Source organism: Stegostoma tigrinum, chromosome 34 (genome assembly GCF_030684315.1).
Source record: "Stegostoma tigrinum isolate sSteTig4 chromosome 34, sSteTig4.hap1, whole genome shotgun sequence".
NCBI lineage: Eukaryota > Metazoa > Chordata > Chondrichthyes > Orectolobiformes > Stegostomatidae > Stegostoma > Stegostoma tigrinum.
The window spans coordinates 4,898,173-4,918,309 of NC_081387.1; the positions used below are offsets into that span (position 1 = coordinate 4,898,173).

General features: G+C 46.7%; 1 protein-coding gene across 1 annotated transcript in view; it reads left to right on the top strand.

Moving 5' to 3' along the window:
* Nucleotides 1-20,137, top strand: part of LOC125446460 (zinc finger protein 271-like) — a 101,317-nt gene that overhangs the window by 69,399 nt on the left and 11,781 nt on the right. The window lies entirely within an intron of this gene.

Sequence of the window (20,137 nt, forward strand, 5' to 3'; positions counted from 1 at the left end):
TAGGGAGGGGATAGGTCAGTCCAGGGAAGACGGACAGGTCAAGGAGGTGGGATGAGGTTAGTAGGTAGCTGGGGGTGCGGCTTGGGGTGGGAGGAAGGGATGGGTGAGAGGAAGAACCGGTTAGGGAGGCAGAGACAGGTTGGACTGGTTTTGGGATGCAGTGGGTGGGGGGGAAGAGCTGGGCTGGTTGTGTGGTGCAGTGGGGGGAGGGGATGAACTGGGCTGGTTTAGGGATGCAGTGGGGGAAGGGGAGATTTTGAAACTGGTGAAGTCCACATTGATACCATATAGCTGCAGGGTTCCCAGGCGGAATATGAGTTGCTGTTCCTGCAACCTTCGGGTGGCATCATTGTGGCAGTGCAGGAGGCCCATGATGGACATGTCATCAAGAGAATGGGAGGGGGAGTGGAAATGGTTTGCGACTGGGAGGTGCAGTTGTTTGTTGCGAACTGAGCGGAGGTGTTCTGCAAAGCGGTCCCCAAGCCTCCGCTTGGTTTCCCCAATGTAGAGAAAGCCGCACCGGGTACAGTGGATGCAGTATACCACATTGGCAGATGTGCAGGTGAACCTCTGCTTAATGTGGAATGTCATCTTGGGGCCTGGGATGGGGGTGAGGGAGGAGGTGTGGGGACAAGTGTAGCATTTCCTGCGGTTGCAGGGGAAGGTGCCGGGTGTGGTGGGGTTGGAGGGCAGTGTGGAGCGAACAAGGGAGTCACGGAGAGAGTGGTCTCTCCGGAAAGCAGACAGGGGTGGGGATGGAAAAATGTCTTGGGTGGTGGGGTCGGATTGTAAATGGCGGAAGTGTCGGAGGATAATGCGTTGTATCCGGAGGTTGGGCTACACCGTGACACCACCCACGCCCTCCACCTCCTCCAGGACTTCCAATTCCCTGGCCCCCAACACCTCATATTCACCATGGACGTCCAGTCCCTGTACACCTGCATTCCGCATGGAGATGGCCTCAAGGCCCTCCGCTTCTTCCTGTCCCGCAGGCCCGACCAGGCCCCCTCCACCGACACTCTCATCCGCCTAGCGGAACTCGTCCTCACACTCAACAACTTCTCTTTTGACTCCTCCCACTTCCTACAGACTAAGGGGGTGGCCATGGGCACCCGCATGGGCCCCAGCTATGCCTGCCTCTTTGTAGGTTACGTGGAACAGTCCATCTTCCGCACCTACACAGGCCCCAAACCCCACCTCTTCCTCCGGTACATTGATGACTGTATCGGCGCCGCCTCTTGCTCCCCAGAGGAGCTCGAACAGTTCATCCACTTCACCAACACCTTCCACCCCAACCTTCAGTTCACCTGGGCCATCTCCAGCACATCCCTCACCTTCCTGGACCTCTCAGTCTCCATCTCAGGCAACCAGCTTGTAACTGATGTCCATTTCAAGCCCACCGACTCCCACAGCTACCTAGAATACACCTCCTCCCACCCACCCTCCTGCAAAAATTCCATCCCCTATTCCCAATTCCTCCGCCTCCGCCGCATCTGCTCCCACGATAAGACATTCCACTCCCGCACATCCCAGATGTCCAAGTTCTTTAAGGACCGCAACTTCCCCCCCACGGTGATTGAGAACGCCCTTGACCGCGTCTCCCGCATTTCCCGCGACACATCCCTCACACCCCGCCCCCGCCACAACCGCCCCAAGAGGATCCCCCTCGTTCTCACACACCACCCTACCAACCTCCGGATACAACGCATTATCCTCCGACACTTCCGCCATTTACAATCCGACCCCACCACCCAAGACATTTTTCCATCCCCACCCCTGTCTGCTTTCCGGAGAGACCACTCTCTCCGTGACTCCCTTGTTCGCTCCACACTGCCCTCCAACCCCACCACACCCGGCACCTTCCCCTGCAACCGCAGGAAATGCTACACTTGTCCCCACACCTCCTCCCTCACCCCCATCCCAGGCCCCAAGATGACATTCCACATTAAGCAGAGGTTCACCTGCACATCTGCCAATGTGGTATACTGCATCCACTGTACCCGGTGCGGCTTTCTCTACATTGGGGAAACCAAGCGGAGGCTTGGGGACCGCTTTGCAGAACACCTCCGCTCAGTTCGCAACAAACAACTGCACCTCCCAGTCGCAAACCATTTCCACTCCCCCTCCCATTCTCTTGATGACATGTCCATCATGGGCCTCCTGCACTGCCACAATGATGCCACCCGAAGGTTGCAGGAACAGCAACTCATATTCCGCCTGGGAACCCTGCAGCTATATGGTATCAATGTGGACTTCACCAGTTTCAAAATCTCCCCTTCCCCCACTGCATCCCTAAACCAGCCCAGTTCATCCCCTCCCCCCACTGCACCACACAACCAGCCCAGCTCTTCCCCCCCACCCACTGCATCCCAAAACCAGTCCAACCTGTCTCTGCCTCCCTAACCGGTTCTTCCTCTCACCCATCCCTTCCTCCCACCCCAAGCCGCACCCCCAGCTACCTACTAACCTCATCCCACCTCCTTGACCTGTCCGTCTTCCCTGGACTGACCTATCCCCTCCCTACCTCCCCACCCACACCTTCTCCACCTATCTTCTTTACTCTCCATCTTCGGTCCGCCTCCCCCTCTCTCCCTATTTATTCCAGTTCCCTCCCCCCATCCCCCTCTCTGATGAAGGGTCTAGGCCCGAAACGTTAGCTTTTGTGCTCCTGAGATGCTGCTTGGCCTGCTGTGTTCATCCAGCCTCACATTTTGTTATCTTGGAATCTCCAGCATCTGCAGTTCCCATTATCTCTGAGCCTAGATAACATGCCTCGCCAGTAACCGAACCAGCTGTAAAAACTAAAATCACAAGGTATTCGTGGTGGCCTAGCTGAATGGATAGAAAACTGGCTTGGTCATAAAAAACAGAGGGTAGTGTAGGAAGTGTGTTTTTCAGAATGGAGACTGATAACTAGTGGTGTTCCACAGGGATCAGTCTTAGAACTGCCATTGCTTGTACTATGTATAAATGATCTGGACGAAAATGTGGGATGGTCTGATAAGCAAGTTTGCTGATGACCCGAAGATTGGTGGAGTTGCTGATTGTGCCGATTGTGAAAGGATACAACAGGATATAGATAGATTGGTGAGTTGGGCACAGAATTGGCAAATGGAGTTTAATCCAGACAAATATGAGGAGATGCATTTTGGGGGATCAAATGTAGGTGTGAGTTATACTGTAAATGGCAGAAGCCTTAGGAACATTAACACACAGACAGATCTGGGTGTGCAGGTCCACAGTTCCCTGAAAGTGGCAACATAAGTAGCCAAGGTGAGTAAGAAGGCATATGGCATGCTTGCCTTCATCACCCAGGGCATGGATTACAAGAGTTGGCAAAACATGTTGCAGCTATATAAAACCCTTGTTAGGCCACATTTGGAGCATTGTGCAGAGTTTTGGTCACCACATCATCAGAAAGATGTGGAAGCTTTGGAGAGAGTGCAGAGAAGATTCACCAGGATGTTGCCCTGTCTCGAGGGCATTGGCTATGAGGAAAAGTTGAAAAGACTAGGATTGTTGTCACTGGAAAGACGGCGGCTGAGAAGAGACCTGATAGAGGTTGACAAAATTATGAAAGGCATAGAAAATATAGTAAGAGGCTTTTCCCCAGAGTTGAAGTTTCAATTACAAGGGGGCACAGGTTCAAGGTCAGAGGGGGAAAGTTTAGGGGGATGTGAGAGGGAAGCTTTTCATGCAGACAGTGGTACCAGCCTGGAATGAACTACCAGATGAGGTGGTGGGGAAGTGGGCACATTGAAGATATTTAAGAGACACCTAGATGGGTACATGAATATGGAGGAAATAGAGGGATACAGATCGAAAAATGGCAGGTTTGTTTTTAGATTAATAAAGGCATGATGGTCAGCACAGGCTTGGAGGGCCAAAGGGCCTGTTCCTGTGCTGTACTTTTTCGTTTGTTCATTCATTTGTTCATATAAAGGTGGCGAGTTTCATCCCTTTTGTGGTTTGTTTTGCTGGCGAGATCCAAGGTTGTGTCCTATGTCCAAGTACAAGCCATGAACAGTGATGCAATGACAGGGGTGTTTTAAAGTCATGGCTGAGATTTAAGAAGGCACTTAAATAAATAAAGTCAAGTCTCTAAAGAAATAAGGGAAAAGAGGCTTTACTTCTGCAAGAGGAAATGAATCCCTCCTCGGTGAAGTTATGTAAGAAGTTAACTCCATAAAGGTGAGAGAGGGAAACTTCTCCCCAGGAGGTAAAAGCCAGTTTGCCTTTGCAAGAGGGTCACAGCCCCCTCGGTGAGGTGATGCAAGGCCCAGGGGCTGTTAGAACAAAGAACAAAGAAAATTACAGCAGAGGAACAGGACCTTCAGCCCTCCAAGCCTGCGCCGATTGAGATCCTCTGTCTAAGCCTATCCCCTATTTTCTAACGGTCTGTACCCCTTTGCTCCCTGGCCATCCATGTACCTATCCAGATACATCTTAAAAGACACTAGCGTGTCTGCATCTACCACCTCCGCTGGCAACGCGTTCCAGGCACCCACCACCCTCTGTGTAAAGAACTTTCCACGCATATCTCCCTTAAACTTTCCTCCTCTCACTTTGAACTCATGACCCCTTGTAATTGAGTCCCCCACTCTGAGAAAAAGCTTCTTGTTGTCCACCCTTTCTATACCTCTCATGATTTTGTAGACAAAATTTCCAAAAATCTGATTGGATATGAATTCAGTTTTACTTTGCGAAATGGTCACAATGGGGAACAACATCTCCAACGAGATGTTAACACAAAAGGAGAAACCACTGGCATATATCTATATTCATTATGGGCCCGATTCAGTCAGGTATGGCGACAAATGGGTCAATTAGATGCAGGAAACAGAAAAGCAGTTTCCCCCCAACGGCACTTTTAATTGTGATCACAAAACAATTCGGTGTGATTTTAAGTCAAAGAGGAAAATACAAAAGAAGAAAGAAATTGGGTGGTCAGCTTTTCAAAGTTGGCAGACAGAATCTAATAAAAGGAGGGAAGAGTCAATTCAGAAAATAAACAAATTGAGGAAAGGAAGAAAAAGCATAAATAATAATGGACTGGGTCAAAGAAGAACTGTGGTAAACTGATGATTTCTACTAAGTCTGGACTGAGGCCTGACAGTGACGGCGAAGTTCAGGCCCATGGCTGGGATGGTTGTACTAGGCATGACAATCGAAGACAACAAGACAGACAAGCCCATGATCCATCTGCCCCTGTCGCAGATTCAAGTACTCATTCCTAACCCTCCTCCACCATGTTACCATCTCCAAACTATGGCAATCCCTGTACCAAGTAATCAACCCACTTCTACCACCAGTTCCAGGGGGCAACACCAATCCCCGTTATTTTGGTAGTGAAAATTTTTCTAGTTCCTATTTCAAAACTTACCCGTTCCCGAACTGGAAGCGCAGGTCCAGATAGCCGAGCAGTCCAGGTCTATCGACCTGGACCCCTTCGGACTGATGGGGTATTGTTGAAACTGTGTCAAATCCAAAAACTAATATTGAGGAATTGCTACAAAAATTAGGAATTTTGCATAAGTGCCATAAGCCAAACTGAAAGGGTTTGGAACTTATGATGGAGGCTGGTGCCTTAGAATAAAAAAACAGAGACAGGTTAAAGCAATGTGTAACTGGCCCAGAGGACCCTTGTGATAACATTCATTTGGGCAGCTTTGGGAAGATTAAAAAAAGTCTCAAGTTGAGAGTTATCCACAAACTATTGATTGGGTTCATAATATTTTTGGAAAGATCGATGAAGATGAATAAGCGAATGACGAATGATTATGTTGAACAGCTCAAAACTGTTTTTGAATAATATTCCAGAATTGAAGGAGATGCAGGGATCCTAGTCCTTGTCAGTACTATTGTAAACTGGTTACAACCTTGAATGAAACAAATGTTTTGTACTGTTAGTATTGGATAGGAAGCTAAAACTCTGAATGAGATCTTGGATATTTTGCAACATTGCCAGAGCCAGGTACAAATGCAACAGCAGAAAAATAAGGAGAAGCCTGATCGGATCCCTATTACTGATGTCAGATGACTATCCTAAAGGCCTCCATGGGCCAATTAGGATCAGGGATATGGCCAGAAAGGTCCAAGAGAGCCAAATGGCCCTTGTTACGTATGAGGCCACTGGGCCTGGATATGTAAAAATAGCCCTAAGCCCCCAGAGAAGACTGCACCTTCCTCCATTTCCAATCCCTTCTCCAAATCCACACCACATCAACAGTGGCCATAAGGGCTGCCACTCCCAGACACAGGATACATCATTACTTTTGCCCTCTCAGTCACTCCGAAACCCTCTATGCCTTCCCCCAGGAACCCAACGTCCCAGTTGCTGTTAATGGGAAATCTATGGACTTCTTGGTTGACACTGGAGCAACATTTTTCACTATGAAAGCTTCTGATTTCCCTGCCATACCAAAGCCTGACAAGTCAGTCAGAACTGTGGGACTAACTGGTCAGCCAGTTTCTATACCTGTTTCAGCAGATGTTATATACGATGTTCAGGGCTGGACTGGGGAGCACCTGATTTTACTCGCAGACAATATACCTTGCCACCTCCTGGGCAGAGACTTACTTGAAAGATTTGCTGTTCGCTCATTTGTACACCCAGGGGCATTGAGTTACAGGTCCCGACAGAATGATGTGCCGATTAGATTAGATTCCCTACAGTGTGGCAACAGGCCCTTCGGCCCAACAAGTCCACACTGCCCCTTGAAACAGCCCACCCAGACCCAGACACATCCCCCTCTCACCCACACACCCCTGAACACTACAGGCAATTTAGCATGGCCGATCCAGCTAGCCTGCACATCGTTGGACTGTGGGAGGAAACCAGAGCACCCGGAGGAAACCCACGCAGACACGGGGAGAATGTGCAAACTCTACACAGACAGTCGCCTGAGGTTGGAATCGAACCTGGGTCCCTGGTGCTGTGAGGCTACAGTGCTAACCACTGAGTCACCATGCCGCCGATGTTCAAGTACTCCTCCACAAGTCGTCAATGTTTCATGTCCCATTGTCTGGTGGTATATACTGAATAACTCCTTTTCTCAGTTAATGCTTCAGATATTGTTGTGACTCTTGGAACTTCCTGAGGTACGGTCCCAATTACTATCCAACATCCCAGTCATCACTAGATGGCATTATCATCTGCATTGTAGAGCATTTTGTGATATTGCTGGAGATCAGGACTATGAAGCGAGAGTGACCAACAAGATTGATGAGTCCTTCTTTATGATTCCTTCTGATCTATATATTAGAAAGGAAGGCATTACTGCCTCCAGCATTATTTTCCCCACTGCCCAGACACTGTATAATCAGTCTCCATTCATACCACCTCAGTGTACCCTCAATGTGGCACACGGATTCAAAGTGACAGACCTGGGTTCTATTATTTATAGATTTCAATTGCAGGCTGCCACAATCTCTCCAACAACCGAAGAATCCTCACCGATCAGTTACTACGTCTGGTGTGCAATCCTCGTGATAAATATGCTCTGACAACTGGATTTGGGCATCATATTTTCACCTCCGTCCCTTGCCGTTGTTCATTGTTTGTCACTCAATCCTGCGACCCTTCCATCCACAGAGGGTGCCAGAGAACCCCACAATTGCAAATTTGTCATCCAGTCCACCACCCTCTCCAAGACCTGATTAACAGGATTATCCATTTCTCAACCCTGATGTTAATAAATATTATGTGGCTCATGGTCAGCTTCTCCCACAGGGGACCTTCAATCTGGATATGCCATCTGTAATCCTCACGAGTTTATCGAATCAGCCCAACTTCACTTTAAATGCTTAGCCCAGGCTGCAGAATTGTTTGCCCTTAACGGTGCATATATCCCTGAAGGGAGGACTGCCTCTATTGTTACAGAGATAATGGGAACTGCAGATGCTGCAGAATCTGAGGTAATAAAGTATGGAGCTGGTTGAACACAAGCAGCATCTCAGGAGCACAAAAGCTGATGTTTCGGGCCTAGACCCTTCATCAGAAAAGGGGAATGGGGAGAGGGTTCTGAAATAAATAGGGAGAGGGGGAGAAGCGGACCAAAGATGGATAGAGGAGAAGATAGGTGGGGAGGAGAGTATAGGTAGGGAGGTAGGGAGGGGATAGGTCAGTCCGGGGAGGACGGACAGGTCAAGGGGGTGGTTAGTAGGTAGGAAATGGAGGTGTGGCTTGAGGTGGGAGGAGGGGATAGGTGAGAGGAAGAACAGGTTAGGGAGGTGGGGATGAGCTGGGCTGGTTTTGGGATGCAGTGGGGAAGGGGAGATTTTGAAGCTTGTGAAATCCACATTGATACCATTGGGCTGCAGGGCTCCCAAGCGGAATATGAGTCGCTGTTCCCACAACCTTCGGGTGGCCTCATTATGGCACTGCAGGAGGCCCAGGATGGACATGTCATCAAAGGAATGGGAGGGGGAGTTAAAGTCGTTTGCGACAGGTAGGTACAATTGTTTATTGTGAACCGAGAGTAGGTGTTCTGCAAAGCAGTCCCCAAGCCTCTGCTTGGTTTCCCCAATGTAGAGGAAGCCACAACGGGTACAATGGATACAGTATACCACATTGGCGGATGTACAGGTGAACATCTGCTTGATGTGGAGTCTTCTTGGGGCCTGGGATGGGAGTGAGGGAGGAGGTGTGGGGGCAGGTGTAGCACTTCCTGTGGTTGCAGGGGAAAGTGCCAGGTGTGGTGGGGCTGGAGGGGAGTGTGGAGCGGACAAGGGAGTCACAGAGAAAGTGGTCTCTCCAGAAGGCAGACAAGGGTGGGGATGGAAAAATGTCTTGGGTGGTGGGGTCGGATTGTAGACAGCAGAAGTGTCAGAGGATGATGCGTGGTATCCGGAAGTTGGTGGGGTGGTATGTCAGGACTAAGGGGATTCTCTTTTAGTGATTATTGTGGCAGGGGCAGGGCGTGAGGGATGAGTTGCGGGAAATGCGGGAGACACAGTTGAGGCATTCTTGACCACTGCGGCGGGGGGGGGGGGTTAAGTTGCGGTCCTTGAAGAAGGAAGACATCTGGGATGTACGAGAGTGGAATGCCGCATCCTGGGAGCAGATGTGGCGGAGGCAAAGGAATTGGGAATAGGGGATGGAATTTTTGCAGGAAGGTGGGTGGGAGGAGGTGTATTCTAGGTAGCTGTGGGAGTTGGTGGGCTTGAAATGGGCATTGGTTTCTAGGTGGTTGCCTGAGATGGAGACGGAGAGGTCCAGGAAGGTGAGGGATGTGTTGGAGATGGCCCAGGTGAACTTGAGTTTGGGGTGCAAGCTGTTGGTGAACTGGATGAACTGTTTGAGCTCCTCTTGGGAGCACAAGGCGGCGCTAATACAGTCAATAATGTAATGGAAGAAGAGGTGGGGTTTGGGGCCAGTGTAGGTGCGGAAGAGGGACTGTTCCACGTAATCTACAAAGAGGCAGGCATAGCTGGGGCCCATGCGGGTGCCCATGGCCACCCCCTTAGTCTGTAGGAAGTGGGAGGAATCAAAAGATTCAAACACTGCAGCATGGCAGGCTGAGCAGCTTCAGGCAACGTAATCCCAGCTGGGAGACAGCCTCTAACTGCCTCTGGGAAGGCCTTTTGTGGAGTAATGGTAATGTCTCTATCTCTGAACAAGGAAGCCTGGGTTCAAGTGCTACCGGCTGCAGAGTTGTGTAATCGCATTACTGAACATCATACACTCAGGATGAGAGGAGAATCAGTGGTGTCCCACCTACAGATCTGTGATTGGCTAAACTGAGTGATTGACACATTAAGATGAGGTGGATTCTGATGAAACCCAGGATCTGATTGGTTACAAGAAACATCAGTCACGTGTTTGTACAATGAACAGGTTTGCATCAGCAGGGTAGATACGGGGATGTTAAATCTAAAAATCAAAATGTATTTGCTTTTGATATTTCAGCGCATTTTATTTTATTCATTCTGGCTGGAGCAGCATTTATTGCCCATCCTGGGTGGCCCTTGAGAAAGTGATGCTGAGCTGCTTTCTCGAATGGCTGGAGTCCATGTGCTGGTTAACCCACAAAGTTGTTGGGGAGGAAATTTCAGATATTTTATCCGATGACAGTGAAGGAATGCAAAAAATTTTTGATCATCACTGCCCATTCTGTCCAGTAATGCGTGATCAGTGATTTTTATTCAGTCACTCATGGGATGTGGGCATCACTGACTGGGCCAACATTTATTGCATATCTCCAGTTGTGCTTCAGAAGTTAAAGGTGAGCTGCCTTTTTGAACTGCTACAGTCCACGTGCTGCAGGTCGACCCTTTAGGGAGGGAGTTCCAGGATTTTCACCCAGCCACACTGAAGGAACAGCAATATACCTCTAAGTGAAGATGGTGAGTGGTTTGGAGGGACTCTGTTGATGGTGGAGTTCCATATGCCTGCTGCCCTTGTCCTTCTGTATGGTAGAGGTTATGTGTTTGGAAGGTGCCGACTAAAGCCCTTTGGTAAATTTCTGCAGTGCATTTTATAAATTGGGCAAACTATTGCTTCTAAGTATTGATAACAAATTGTGTAGCTGGATGAACACAGCAGGCCAAGCAGCATCTCAGGAGCACAAAAGCTGATGTTTCAGGCCTAGACCCTTCATCAGAGAGCTCTGATGAAGGGTCTAGGCCTGAAACGTCAGCTTTTGTGCTCCTGAGATGCTGCTTGGCCTGCTGTGTTCATCCAGCTACACACTTTGTTATCCTGGATTCTCCAGCATCTGCAGTTCCCATTATCTCTGATCACACTTCTAAGCATTGTTGGTACAGGGGATGTTTGTTGATATGGTGCAAATCAGGCTGTTTTGTCCTGGGTGGTCTCAAGTCATAGTGATTGAGTTTTACAGCACAGGAAAAGGCTCTTTGGCCCATCAGATTTGTGCCACTTAAAAACAAGCACCTGACTACTCTAATCCCATTTTTCAACACTTGGCCAATAACCTTGTATGTCTTGGCAGTGCAAACACGCATCTAGGTTACTTCTACAATGTTATGAGATTTTCTGCCCCTCCTACCCTCACCGACAGCAAGTTCCAGATTCCAATCATCCTCTCAGTGAAAAAGCCTGTCTCCACATCTCCTCAAAATGTTCCATCCCCATCCCAAATCCATGGCCCACAAACCCCACCAGCCACTGACCACCCCCTTGCCAACAAGGGGAAACAACCCTTCTCATCCACATGCCCCCCACCCCCAACTTCATGCATCTCAATCAAGTCCCTCCCTCATATTTTAACAGAAATAGTTGAGTGGGGTGTCATTGTATTCATTGGAGTTCAGAAGAATGAGAGAAGACATCATTGAAACATAAACGATTCTTTGGGGTTTTGACAGTGTTGATATGGAGAGATTATAATAGTAGATATTTCAAATAATTTTAGTATTTCTCAAATGCTTTTAATACTAAACAGATACTCTATGGTCAAAACTATAGTCTTCATTAGCACAAGAGCAGCTCTTCGTGAACTGATAGCCTGTTTTAAGCTCCACCTGAATGCCTTTTCCAATGGCCTCACAGGGCTGGACAGAGGAAATCATGTTGTCTACTTTTGGTCACTATCTAGTATCCCTCCTTGGAACAGAGTTGTGTTACAGTCAAGTATGGAAAAGGGATTTGCTATTTCCACATAGGAGAACAGCAAACTAACACTCACTCTGGAACTGTCTGTATCTGAGGAGTCAACCCCTTCAGCAAAGGAAGAGAGTTGGAGGAAATCATGTTTCCTTTTTCTGTTTTCCAGAAGGATTGCACTGTACTACACCAGGGAATACAGTGATAGATACCGCAGATAGGTCCTGATCATCACCCAAGGAACAACTGCACAACGGTGGGAAAACCTCCAGTCCCTTCACAGCATTGGTCTAAACGAAGAAGGTTGGGCAGGGAAAGCATCATCTGCAAATTGGTCAGGTCAGGGAATTTTGGCTTATTATTTAGCGTACTTGCCTTCATTGCTCAGACCCTTGAGTATATAAGTTGGGATATCATGTTGAGGTTGTACAGGACATTGGTGAGACCACTTTTACATAGAACATAGAAAAGTACAGCACAGTACAGGCCCTTTGGCCCACGATGTTGTGCGCGGAATAATCCCAATCCAAAACTGAAATAACCTAACTTACATTCCCCTCAACTCATTGCTGTCCATGTGCGTGTCCAGCAGTCACTTAAATGTCACTGATGACTCTGCTTCCACGTCTACCACTGGCAAACTATTCCATGCGCTCACAACACTCTGGGTGAAGAACCTCCCTCTGACATCTCCTCTATACCTTCCTCCTAACACCTTAAAACTATGACCCCTCGTGGCAGTCAATCCTGCCCTGGGGAAAAGTCTCTGGCTATTTTAGAACAGTATATGCAGTTCCGGTCGCTCTGTTATAGGAAGGGTATTATTAAACTGAAGAGGGCTCAGAAAAGATGTAGTAGGATATTGCCAGGAGTGGAGGGTTTGAGTTATAAGAATAGGCTGGGACCTTTTTCCACTCAAATGTAGGAGGTTGAGGGGTGGGTCTTATAGAGGTTTATAAAATCATGAGGGTGAATACAAAATCAGCTCGATGAAGAGTTTGTGTTCAATGTTTAGGATATGCAACAAACTATTCTTGCATACATCTCATTTCCATGTATACCAATGCATTCACATAGTGGAGAAAGCACTGAAATGTGAGGTGTGTGGCTGAGCCTTCATACAGTCATCGATGCCATTGAAACATTCACACGAGACAGAATCTATTCAAGAATCAGGTGGAAAACAAGGGCTTTGTACCATCATCAGCATTGCTGAGACATGAATGTATTTACACTGGCAATAAACCACTTAAGATTAAGATGTGTGACAAATTATTCCAGAGTTAACAAGCTTGCCTGCACACCAGCTCTTTCACATGGGAGAAATCATTCATTTGCAATGTGTATGATAGATCCTTCTTGGCTTTAACACACTTTTGTGTGTACATCAACACATTCACTCAGATGAGTTATGCAACTAATCATTCCTGCAGTCTTCAAACCACTATACACATGCCTCCAAAAGTGACTGATGACACAGTATAGTCCAAACTACTTGGAGTGTTTTGCAGCAACAGGGCCAGAGCCATCCTTCATTAACCTGGGAACAGCTAGAACCTTGGGCATATATTGACACTTGCTGTCTGCATGCAGGCAACTTAAGCACTGCCAGCAACAACTGGATGTCAGCAACGTCCATGCTCTATCCAGGGTTTTATCCCTGCTGACACAATCCATAATTGACCTCCAGATAAAAATGATGGTTAGAGTGACCACTGAGGTACAGGATCTGAGAATGAGCCAGACTGAGCCATGTATGGTAACACCACGAGCACTCCTGCTTCTTATTCACATCAGAGGAGGCATGTTACTCCCAGATGTCCAGTTTCTGCCTTCCTTTGGCATGTGCTCCTCCCCGGTTTTAGTGCTTGTTCATATTCACAGCACCTTGGGATATCCTGATCTGGTGATGAAGGGGACAAAAGATTAATTGGCCTAATTGCCAGAGAACATGGTTTCATTCTGCCTTGATTAACCGTGGCACCTCCTGCCTGTTCAAACTAGTTGCAGATGTTAAGCAGAGTAAAATGTATGATTTCTGGAAAGAAACTGTTGTTTTGCTTGTGAAATGGATCAATCACAAGCTTATACTTATATCAGCAATTAAACTGTATCTGACTTCTTCAAAAGAGTATACAGACTACTGAAAGAAACTCATTGAACAGCAACTTGCTGGACTCTCTTTTTCATGTGAACTCATTCACATCTCTTTGAATTTTAAGTAGTTTATAACTTCACTCCTTCCTTTCTCAAGTGCACGAGGTGAGAATGAGTGTTGTGAACCCTTCCGCTGGGTTTTGAATGCTGTAATAAACCTAAAGGAATATGCTGTGTGTCGTGGAGTCCTTTTTAAATTGAACTTCACAAAGTATCAAGGGAAACACATCACTGCTTATTTTTAAGTTGGAAAGGTAAAAATAAGAAAGTAATTGCAAACACTTCTGTTATGGACAGGAGAGATAAAGTAAAAATCATTCAATTCACTTCTCCCTCTTGTTTATGAAACTTGCTTGGTACTAATCTGGATTTTGAAGCTTCTGTTTCAGAACTCCCACTCAGGACAGTTATATCATCATGAAGTAATTGCAGGACTGTGATGAATTTTCTTCAACACCCAAATTATTGGAGCACAACCAACAAGGCTCCATGATTTATTGAGTCAAATGCTTTCGTGTAATTGAATACAACAACAGTTCCAGGTCTTGTTCTTGATATTTTTCGGTCACGAAGCCCATCTGAGAAGCTTACCTGGAAGGTCCACATTCAAGTCAAAGTGCTAAGTGATGTCGGTATCACTCGATCCATGAGGGGGGCATTATGCTGCTGGTCAGATCATTGACTTGTTTGATCAATGACGAACATCCACCCATCACCAAGATGTCACAAGCCCCAAGGTCCAAGAGGAAATAGAACAATGTCTCAACCTGAAAACAGACCAACTAAACAATTCCAGAAGCAGCTCAATCCCAAACCATGGGATTAGTATAAAGTCGCCTGGATTGAACTCCTGTGTCCAGTCCATTGGGTTTGAGCGTAACTGTCACCAGGACCCGCTCAGTGAACATGATGCTCAAATACATGACCTCCTGGAACAAAAAGAAATCAGCGCTCATTGTTGGGCAGAACAATCCAAGGACAGAACTCAAGAAGGCAGCATTTCAACAGCTCAAGGTTGATGCCCAAAGAAAACTCTGGAAAATAAAGAGCATGTGATGGGGAAACTAACCTCAAGGGGCAATCATTTTATTGTTGGATCATGACAAGCAATTCTTTTCCAAAACCACCAGGATTGACATCATGGGGTCAAAAATCCCCTTCATTCACAGGACGGTGTTTCTCTTTGAATTTCATTTTGAACAACTTCTCAACCATGAATACACAGGGATGGCTGATACCATCCAGTCTATCCACGAGTACCTTATGTTGTAGAATCCATGGGTAGGACGCCGTCAATGAAAGAGCTGTAACAATCAAAACATATAAGAAACAACAAAGCCTACAGGCCAGTGATATTCTAGCTGAGGGTTACAAAGCTGGGGCACTTTTATTCACAAAGACCCCATGCACTCATCCTGCAGATTTGGGAGCAAAAAGAACTTCCATGCTAACCATCAACTTTAAGAATGCAACAGCCACAATTATCTTCAAGAAGGGAGATAAATCATGCTGCAAAAGCTATTGAGGTATTTCCTTCTCAACCAGAGCAGTGAAAATCCTGACACACATTCTCCTCAATCACCTACTTCCAGTGACTGAGGATATCCTTCCAGAGACACAGTGATATTTGTGCACAAGCAGGAGTTCTTTATATATTGAAGGCTTCATTTGATGTTGTTTACTCATCAAACAGAGGTTAAATTAAACCTTGGGATGTTTGGCCTGCTGGTGAGAGAGGTTTGAGACAGACCTTGCTGAGACAAATTGTGCTTTGGAATGACAGCTCCCTTGTGTGCACACCCGAGGCTAAACAACACAAACAACTCTCAATGCAACAGAATCAGGTGACCCAGCTCCAAGTGCATGTGAAGTCATTGGTGTATGGTGAGAGAGGAGTAGCTAAAACAATTCTGACACACATCACACTGGAAAGGTTTGTCTTCTGCATGTGTTCGCTGATGTTCCAGGAGGTCAGATAACTGTATGAATGCTTTATTGCAGAACTCAGACGGATAGGGTTTCTCTCCTGTGTGAAAGCATTGATGGACTAGGAGACTCACTGACTGTGTGAAACCCTTGTCATACACCTCACACATGAATGGCTTCTCACCTGCGTGGATCCTCCAGAGATCAGATGAGTGGATAAAAGTCTTGTCACAAACATTTCATCCAAAGAGTTCCTCCTTTGTGAATCCTCTCGTTTACGTGTTCAAAGACATGTTGAAGGCTTTGTTACAAATTACATATCTGTGTGGATCTTCTGATGGAATAGAAAGTATGATGATCTCAAGAATGATTTCTTGCACACCTCACACTTAAATGGTTTCTCCTCCTTGTGAATACATTGGTATGTGCAGAGGTTTGATGAATACAAGAATGATTTTTCACACCTCACACGTGAATGGCTTTCCCCTGTGTGAATACACTTGTGTTCTTGGAAGTTCATCAATTGTGAGCATCATTTGTCACAGATTTTTCATGTGAGTGGTTTCTCCCCATTGTGAATGCATTGATGGACACGGAGGGTTGATGACTGTGAGAATAATTTGCAACACACCTCGTGATTGAATGTTTCTCCCATTTGAATGAGTTGGTTTTTGTGGAAGTTTGATGACTATGAGAATGACTGTCACATATCTCGCATATCAATGGTTTCTCCTCCATGTGAATGCATTGGTGTATGCACTGTGTCAATGACTGTGACTATCACACTCCTTGCATGTGAATTACTCTTCTCCAGTATAAACTCACCAGTGTATGAGCAGGGTAAATGTTTCTGCAAAGCCCTTGTTACACACCTCACATCTGAACTTCTTCCCAGAGTGAATACAGCAATGTTTCACAAAAAGTGACGACTGTGTGAATGCTTGTTTACACACCTCTCACTTGAAGGGTTTCTTTCCATGTGTTAATAGTTATATAATAGAGGCACCTTGCTTGTTCAGAGATTTTACGAGCCTATGGAGTCCTCCTCACACTTGACAGCAACTTCTCACCTGTAGAAATGAATCAGATTGAAAGAGAATAATTATAAATGTATTAACAAATATTAAATGTTATTCATTTTTGTCATGAGAATGCAGCGAATCATTATAAAGATATAATTTTATAGGGGGTCCAGGAACAGAACTTAGGAATATATATGCATAAATCGTTGACAGTTGAAAGACAGTTGACAGATCAATTAGCAAACCTTTTGCATCCTAGAATTTTTTAATAGGTCCATAGAGTATATTGTTCATACAGGAAATTGCCTAACAGCTGTGTAAAGCACTGGTTTGCTCTCAGCTGACATATTACATTCGGTTGGGGACACCACCCGTTGGGAAGGTTGTGTAGGTAAGATTCACAAAAATGATTTGTGATTCTCCAATTCAACAGAGCTACTCAAAATCAAGAGAGGTCTGGACACAGTTATCAGGAGAAGCCGTTCGCACTGGTGGACAGATTGAGAACCAAAGAGTTCAAATTTGCAACAGAATAATTGTTAACATGAGAAAAAGCTTTTCCCATAGCAGGTGGTCAGGATCTAGAATGTACTTGCTGACAGGATGGTACAGAGCAGGTTCAGCTGAAGTGTTCAAGAGGGAGCTGGATTATTATCTGAAAAGGAAGAATGTTCAGGATTGCAGGAGAAGCAGAATACACTTCATAGACTCGATTTGTTTTTTAATGATTTTGTGAAGGCTGTGCTTATTGCCAGTAAGGGGCATGGCAACTAGGACACTAGGTGAGCTGTGCAGTGAGGGATGAGGCCTGTAGTAGGGGTAGGGGCAACAGTTCACAGTGGGAGTGAGGTGCACAGCGGTCAGCAGGCAAGTTTGGGGATGGGGCAGCATATGGCAGCATAGGGAAGGGCAGCAGCAACCAGCATGACTGCTGGTTAGACGAAAACATTTTGTAGAGAACGAAATATAACTCCATAGTAGTACACAGTGAACACATTTAAAGATTAATGAAGGATTAAACCATGAAAGACTCCATCGCAGCTATTAGGAAAGGGACAAAAACAAAGCTGCTGGAAAAAGCACAGTAGGTCTGGCAGCATCTGTGAAAGAAAAAACAAAGTCAACGTTTCAGGTCCCATGACCCTTCCTCAGAACTGATGGTGGCTGGGAAAACATCAGTTTATATGCAGAAAATGGAGAGGTGGGTGGGGGAGGGAGTAAATGATGGGATAGAACCCAAAGAGAGAGAAAGACAGTTGGACAACAAAGGAGTTGCTAACCGTCAGGCTGGGAGGGTGAATAGTTGTTTAATGGGGACTGTTAGTGACTAACAACAGGGGGGTGTGTAATGGAAGGTTATGTGGTAACAAGGCCTGGTGCATGGGTTGGGGGCTGGGTCATGGGAGAGTTTAGGCCCTAAAATGATTCAACTCAATATTGAGTCCAGAGGGCTGCAAGGTCCCCAAGCGGAAAATGAGGTATTGTTCCTCCAGCTTGCGTTGGGCTTCACTGGAACACTGCAGCAAGCCAGAGACAGAGATGTTGGCCAGGAGCAGGGTGATACACTGAAGTGGCAGACAACAGATAGTTCAGGGTCTTTTTGTGAGCAGAACATAGATGTTCTGCAAAGTGGTCACCAAGTCTACGCTTCGTTTCCCCAGTCTAGAGGAGACCACATTGTGAGCAGCAAATGCAGTAGACTAGATTCTGGGGAGTGCAGGTGAAGTGTTGTTTCACCTCGAAGGTATATTTGGGCCCTTGGATACTGGGGAGGGAGGAGGTAAATAGGCAGGTGTTGCACCTTTGCCAGTTACAGGGGAAGGTGCCGTAGGGCTGTGGGAAGGTGTTGGGGGTGAAGGAAGCGTGGACGGGAGTATCCCAGAGGGAACAGTCCCTGAGGAAGGCGGAGAAGCGGAGGGGTGTGAAATATGTGTCTGGTGGTGGCATCACACTGGAGGTGGCAGAAATGGCGTCTGATGATCTTCTGGATGTGGATGCTGATGGGATGGTAGGTAAGGATAAGGAGAACACTATCGCTGTTGTGGTAGGGAAGAGAAGGAGTGAGGGCAGAAGTGTGGAGATGGGTTGGACCTGAATGAGGGCCCTGTCGACAATGGAGCTGGAGATCGTCAGTTGATGAAGAAGGTGGACATTTTGGAGGCTCCCTTGTCGAAGGTGGCCTCATCTGAACGTATGCGACGGAGACAGAGGAACTGAGAGAACGGGATGGAGTCTTTACAGTACGTGGGGTATGAGGATGTATAGTCCAGGTAGCTGTGGGAGTCAGTGGGTTTGTAATGGATATTAGTGTCCAGTCTATCCCCAGAAATGGAAACAGAAATGTCGAGGAAGGGAAGGGAGGAGTCAGAGACAGACCAGGTGAAAGTGAGGGCAGGTTGGAAATTGGAGGCGAAGTTGATGAAGTTTTCCATTTCCAGATGAGAGGGGGAAGCAGCACTGATGGTATCATCGATATATTGGAGAAAGAGTTGTGGATGGGGGCCATAATAGGTCTGGAACTAGGAATGTTCCACATACCCCATGAAGAGACAGGCATAATTGAGGCCCATGCAGGTATCCATGGCCACCCCTCTTACCTGAAGAAAATGAGAGGAGTTGAAAGAGAAGTTGTTGAGAGTGAGGACAAGCTCGGCCAAGTGGAGGATGGTGGTGGTGGGTGGGGATGGTTCAGGTCTTTGCTCCATCAAGAAGCGGAGAGCCCTCAGATCTTCCTGATGGGGAACGGATGTGTAAGGGGATTGCACATCCATGGTAAAGAGGAGGTGGCTGGAGCTGATAAACTGCAAGTTTTGAAACTGGCGCAAGGCGTCAGATGAATCATCAATATATGTGGGTAAGGACTGTACCGGAGGGCAGAAGACTGAGTCAAAGTAGGAAGAGATGAGCTCTGTGGGGCAGGAGCAGGCTGAAACAATGGGTCCACCTGGACAGTGCTGCTTATAGATTTTTGGTAGGAGGTAGAAACGAGCTGTGTGGGGTTGGGGGACTATTAGCTTGGAAGCGGAGGAGGGGAGATGACCAGATAAAATGAGATCTGTAGCCGTAGTGGATACAATGGCCTGATATGCCGTGGTGGGGTCATGGTGCAGGGGAAGGTAGCAGGAGGTATCTGTGAGTTGGCGCTCAGCCTCTGCAAGGTTGACAACACCAGCACCAGCCTTATCGGCAGACTTGATGACAAAGTAATAGTTAGATCTGACTGCTCGGAGTGTAGTCAGTTCGGGGGGAGATAGGTTGGATTTGTTGAGAGGGGCAGTGAAATTGAGGTGACCGATGACATATCGACAGTTCTCAATGAAAAGATCGAGTGCACGTAAAAGGCCAGAGGGAGGGGTTGAAATAGGAAAGGGATATTTTTAAAGTATATATGCTTTATGATATTATTAAACTTAGTACTCAGGACAAATAACAAAATGAACAATAGTTTAATCACCAAAAAAAG